Raw genomic sequence first — 6,322 nt, 5'->3', positions numbered from 1 at the left:
TCCTCCTCCCGTGAGATCGGCAAGTACAGCTGTGGTCAAGCATAACCCCAAGCACGCTAAGGTCAACTTGCTGAATGCAGCTCAGGCAGAGGACTCGTCAGATGTGATCATGGGTAAATTTCCAGTTAACTCTTTTCCCGCAAAAGTTCTTTTTGACACTGGTGCATCGCATTGTTTCATGTCAAGATCATTTGTTTCCAAGCATGACTTCGTTTCACAAATGTTGGGTAAACCTATGGGAGTGGTTTCTCCGGCTAAGTCTATGAGGGCTACTTCAATAGTCCCGGATGTTTCTATCATGTTGGGTGACTTCAAGTTTCTGGCTTCTCCAATGGTTCTTGGCAACTCGGATATTGATCTTATTCTCGGAATGGATTGGCTTTCTAAGCACAAGGCTCAGCTTGATTGTGTAGCCAGGCAGATTCAATTGACTCATTCGTCTGAGGATGTAATTGTGTTTGCTGCTCGTGATGATACCATCCGTCTATTTTCTCTCAATGAGAAGGGTGAACTCGATGCTATCTCGCAAATTCCAGTCGTTTGCGAATATCAAGACATCTTTTCAGAAGAGCTTCCAGGAATGCCTCCGCACCGGCCAGTTGAATTCGTTATTGATCTTGAGCCCGACACGGAACCTGTGTGCAAGCGTCCTTACAAGCTCGGACCTGAAGAGTTGAAGGAGCTAAAGAAGCAACTCGATATTCAAGAGAGAATGGGTCTCATCCGGCCTAGTTCTTCTCCGTGGGGTTGTGGTGTTCTTTTTTGTGAAGAAGAAGGATGGAACGGACCGACTTTGTGTTGATTACCGTCCATTGAACAAGAAGACCATCAAGAACAAATACCCACTTCCCAACATCAATGAGCTGTTCGAACAACTCAAAGGTGCCCAAGTATTCTCCAAGTTTGATCTCCGTATGGGTTATCATCAGATTCGAATCCGTGAGCAAGATATTCCCAAGACGGCTTTCAGGACAAGCTGTGGTTCATATGAATACACTGTCATGTCTTTTGGCCTCGTCAACGCTCCTCCGACGTTCTCTCGCATGATGAACTTCATCTTCAACGCCTACACCAATGACTTCGTTTTGGTCTATCTCGACGACATTCTGGTTTTCTCGAAGAACAAGGAAGATCATGCCAAGCACTTGCGTTTGGTACTCGATAAGTTAAGGGAACACAAGTTCTACGCCAAGTTCTCCAAGTGCGAATTTTGGCTCGATGATGTTCTTTATCTTGGTCATATCATCTCTGCCAAGGGCATTGCGGTGAATCCTGAGAAGGTGTCTGCAATTGTGAATTGGGAACCTCCTCAGAACGTGAAGCAACTCTGTAGCTTCCTCGGTCTCGCAAGCTACTGTCGAAGATTCGTTGAAAACTTTTCTAAGATCGCGAAGCCTCTCTCAAATCTTCTCCAGAAGCACGTCGAGTACGTTTGGTCTCCGGAGTGTGACATTGCTTTCAACACTTTGAAAGAGAAATTGATCACTGCTCCAGTTCTGACTCCGCCTGATGAATCCAAGCCGTACGAGGTCTTTTGTGATGCCTCTCTCTAAGGTCTTGGCGCAGTGTTGATGCAAGAGAAGAAAGTTGTTGCTTATACCTCTCGCCAGTTGAAGCCCAATGAGAAGAACTACCCCACTCATGATCTCGAGTTGGCGGCAGTTGTGCATGCTCTTTTGACTTGGAGACATATCTTATTGGGAAGAAAAGTGGACATTTACACTGATCACAAGAGTCTCAAGTACATCTTCACTCAGCCTAATCTCAACCTCAGGCAAACTCGATGGGTCGAAATGATTCAAGAGTATAATCCGAGTATCGAGTATACTCCAGGCAAGGCCAATGTGATTCCTGACGCATTGAGTAGAAAGGCTTATTGCAACAGTCTGGTTCTCAAGCCTTATCAACCCGAGCTTTGTGAAGCTTTCCGCAAACTTAACCTGCAAGTTGTTCCTCAAGGTTTCCTCGCCAACCTTCAAGTCTCTCCTACCTTGGAAGACCAGATTCGCCAAGCCCAGCTTCTTGATGCTATGGTGAAAAAGGTGAAGATTGGGATTGCCAAGAGTCAACCCAAGTACAAGTGCTACCGCCTTGATGACAAGGGTACTCTCTTCTTCGAGGATCGTATTGTTGTACCCAAAGGTGAACTTCGTAAAGTGATCATGAACGAGGCTCACAATTCTCTCCTCTCCATCCACCCTGGGAGCATGAAGATGTATCAGGACCTCAAGCAGGCTTATTGGTGGACTCGAATGAAGCGCGAGATTGCTCAATTCGTGAATGAGTGTGATGTCTGCAGAAGAGTGAAGGCAGAACACCAAAGGCCAGCTGGTCTCCTCCAACCTCTTGCCATTCCAGAATGGAAGTTTGACCACATTGAAATGGACTTCGTGACTGGGTTTCCAAAGTCCAAGCGTGGCAATGATGCTATATTCGTTGTCATCGACAAACTCACTAAAGTGGCTCACTTTCTGCCTATCAAAGAGTCAATCACTGCAGCTCAATTGGCGGAACTCTATACCTCTCGGATTGTCTCTCTGCACGGTATTCCACAAGTGATCTCTTCAGACCGTGGCAACATCTTTAACTCCAAGTTTTGGGATTCTTTTCAGAAGGCCATGGGCACCAGCATCCGTTTCAGCACAGCTTTCCATCCTCAAACTAGCGGTCAAGTCGAGCGTGTCAATCAGATTCTCGAAGATATGCTCAGGGCTTGTGTGATCTCCTTCGGCATGAAGTGGGAGGATTGTCTTCCTTATGCTGAATTCTTCTACAACAACAGTTTTCAAGCAAGTTCGGGCAAGGCCCCATTTGAAATTCTGTATGGCAGGACGTGCCGTACCCCTCTCAACTGGTCTGAAACCGGTGAACGTCAGCTTTTGGGAAATGACTTAATCACAGAGGCAGAGGAAATGTGCAAAGTCATTCGAGATAACCTCAAAGCAGCCCAATCCCGCCAGAAGAGCTACTATGATAGTAAGCACCGTGATTTGGCTTTCGAGATCGGAGATCATGTTTACCTCCGCGTCTCTCAAATGAAAGGTACTCGTCGCTTCGGTATCAAAGGGAAGCTTGCCTCCAGATACGTGGGACCTTTCAAGATTGTCAGCAAGAGAGGCGACCTCGCCTATCAACTCGAGCTTCCTTCAAACTTTGCAAATGTTCATGATGTGTTCCATGTCTCTCAGCTCCGAAAGTGCTTCAAGACTCCTGACTGCACCGTCAACTTCGAGGACATTGAGCTCCAAGAAGATCTCTCCTATCATGAGCACCCCGTTGCTATTCTCGAAGAGACTGAACGCAAGACTCGCAACAAGTCAATCAAATTCCTCAAAGTCAAGTGGTCACACCATTCCGACCGTGAAGCTACCTGGGAACGTGAGGATCACCTCCGTTCTGAGTACCCGGCGTTCTTTCAGTCCTAGATCTCGGGACGAGATCCTTTCATAGTGGTGGAGTGTTGTAACACCCCGGATGTGATTTACCCTATTTGTAATCCAACTCTTGCCGTTTCCGACTTTAAGTTATTTTATTTTCTCGGGTTCGGGTTTTTGTCTCCGTGTGTTGTTGTCGTTGTCATGCATCTCATATCATGTCATCATGTGCATTGCATTTGCATACGTGTTCGTCTCATGCATCCGAGCATTTTCCCCGTTGTCCGTTTTGCATTCCGGCGCTCCGTTCTCCTTCGGTGGTCATTTCTAGCTTTCTTTCGTGTGTGGGGATTAAAAATTTCCGGATTGGACCGAGACTTGCCAAGCAGCCTTGGTTTACTACCGGTAGACCGCCTGTCAAGTTTCGTACCATTTGGACTTCGTTTGATACTCCAACGGTTAACCGAGGGACCGAAAAGGCCTTGTGTGTGTTGCAGCCCAACACCCTTCCAATTTGGACCAAAACCCACCAAAATCCTCTCCATCATCTAGAGCGTTTGATCACGATCGCGTGGCCGAAAACCGCACCTCATTTGGACACTCCTAGCTCCCTCTATGCCTATTTAAAGACCTCCCCCGAAAATCTCCTTCTCCTTTCCCCGGATAAAAAACCTAGATCCAAATCATCATCGCGCGCCGCCGGACACAGCGCCACCGATGGACACGTCCGAATCTCCACCCCGCCGCCACATGTCGCCACGCCGTTGGTCCGCGCCCCGCGCCCACATCGCCACCGCGCGCCTCTACCGCGGCCCGCGGGGAGCCCGCATCCGCCCACCCGGCCCATCTGGCCAGCGCCGCCGCCTGCACCGCGCACCCGCGCGCCCGCCGCCTCCTTCATCGTCTCCGGCGGCCGGACGCCACCGCGCCGCTACCGGACGCCACCCCTCCGGCCACCGCGGTCATCCTCGCCGGCCGCCGCCTCCCCTCGTCGTCAACCGTCGCCGCCGTCGAGCCTCGACGTGCGCGCCCGCTGCCACCGCCCTCTCCGACCACCTCGCCGGCCGACCTCGTCTCCGGCGTCCCCCGCGGCAAGATCCTCTCCGGCGAGCTCCAAGTCTGGCCAACATCGAAATCCATGCCAGATCTGAGATCTAAATCTCGAGGGTTGACTTTTATCCCCGAAACCCTAATAACTTGCATATTTCATCATGCTATAACTCCGCATCCGTAGCTCCGTTTTGGGCATGTAGCATATCAAAATGTTCATCTCAGAGAGTACATCATTTCATTCCATTGCATCATTTTCATTTGAGTTCATCTTGATGCCCGAAATGCTGTTAGAAGAGTGCTACTTGAGATAATTGTCAGATCTGCTGCTCCATTTAGAGACTTGTCATTTTTGCCATGATTTTTGTGTGCATGATATGCCCATGGGTTCTACATATGTTTTGTTAAGGGTTTTGCCATCTTTCTAGAGGTGCAACCCATGTATTTTTGTGATGTGTGTGGTGACTAGCACAAGCTTGCCAAGTGAGGCACTTGATAATGCTGATTTCAGGGACTTAGCATTTCCACTAAGTCCTTGAGCTGTTTATCTCATATGGCCATATGTTCATATTGTTTTCTAGTGATCCGTGCCTCTTTTGAGGATGATCAGTAAGGATGTTTTGTTAATCTTGTAGTGCTCTATCCATCCATGTCTTTGTTTGCAATTATGGAGCAGCCTAGCTTGAGTCAATCGAGCTCTACTTTTGCTACTTCGTGAATTTGGGCAGATTGTCTACTTGTTAGCGATTTTGCCGATGATGTTGTAGTTGATCCGTGCATGCTATGCTATTGTTCTTGCCATGTCTAGCTTGAATTTTGTGTATTCTTGATGGATGTATGCTTAGCTTGTCATGACTTGCTCCGTAGTGAGTGCATCGAGCTCGTAAACATGCCTACTTGATATCTGTTTTCAGCATGCTCCAGTTTTCACTAAGTCTGAAAACTGATTATGTTTTTGCCATGTTCACATGCTTGCAATTGTATTTTCTGATCCCTTTTGGCTCAAGGTCACTAAGGGACTTTTGTTAAGCTCTTTGAGTAGCTCCATGCCATGCTATACTTTGCCATGTTCAGGTCCTGTAGCATGTAGTTTTGTTGCTCCTAAGAGTGCTACCTGATCTGAAATTCCAGTCAAGTGTTAATTTCACTTAGTCTGAAATCTGTTTACCATATGCATTTTTGCCATGCTTGTTTGAACCTGTTAATGGATGAATTGGCCGTAGCTCAGTGCTAGACTTTCGTTAAGCATCATGAATGCATCCCTACCATGTATTTTGTTGTCATGTTTGGGTGCTGTAGCTTGTTCATCTCTTTGCATTTAGATGGCTACTTGCTGTAAATCGCAGACCGTGGTCATATTTGAATCGCTTGCCATTTCCAAACCGTAACTCCGATTCCGGCGTTCTTTATATTGTTTTCAAGCGATTTCATCTCATCTTTCCAGTGGCTCACTTGGTTTTCCAAGTTGAGGCCAGGTTCATGCATCCCTTGTCAAATCTTGCATATGCATCCCGCATCGCATCCCGCATAGCATACCATCCTTGCATCATATTGTTTGAGCTTTGCACGTGGTTGATTGTGTCCTTGTTGCTTGTTTGTCTTGTTTGGGTAGAGCCGAGAGATGAGTTCGCTAATGAGGAGCCCGTTGAGTTTGCTTTCGATGATCCAGTCAACTCTGACAACTTTGCAGGCAAGATGATCATACCCTCGAAATCACTACTATCTTTGCTATGCTAGATTGCTCGCTCTTTTGCTATGACAATGCTACGATGCCTACCACTTGCTTTCAAGCCTCCCAAATTGCCATGTCAAACCTCTAACCCACCATGTCCTAGCAAACCGTTGATTGGCTATGTTACCGCTTTGCTCAGCCCCTGTTATAGCGTTGCTAGTTGCAT

Source organism: Triticum urartu, chromosome 1A (assembly GCF_056163025.1).
Source record: "Triticum urartu cultivar PI428250 chromosome 1A, HENAU_Tu73, whole genome shotgun sequence".
Lineage (NCBI taxonomy): Eukaryota > Viridiplantae > Streptophyta > Magnoliopsida > Poales > Poaceae > Triticum > Triticum urartu.
This window is presented reverse-complemented; position numbering follows the sequence as displayed.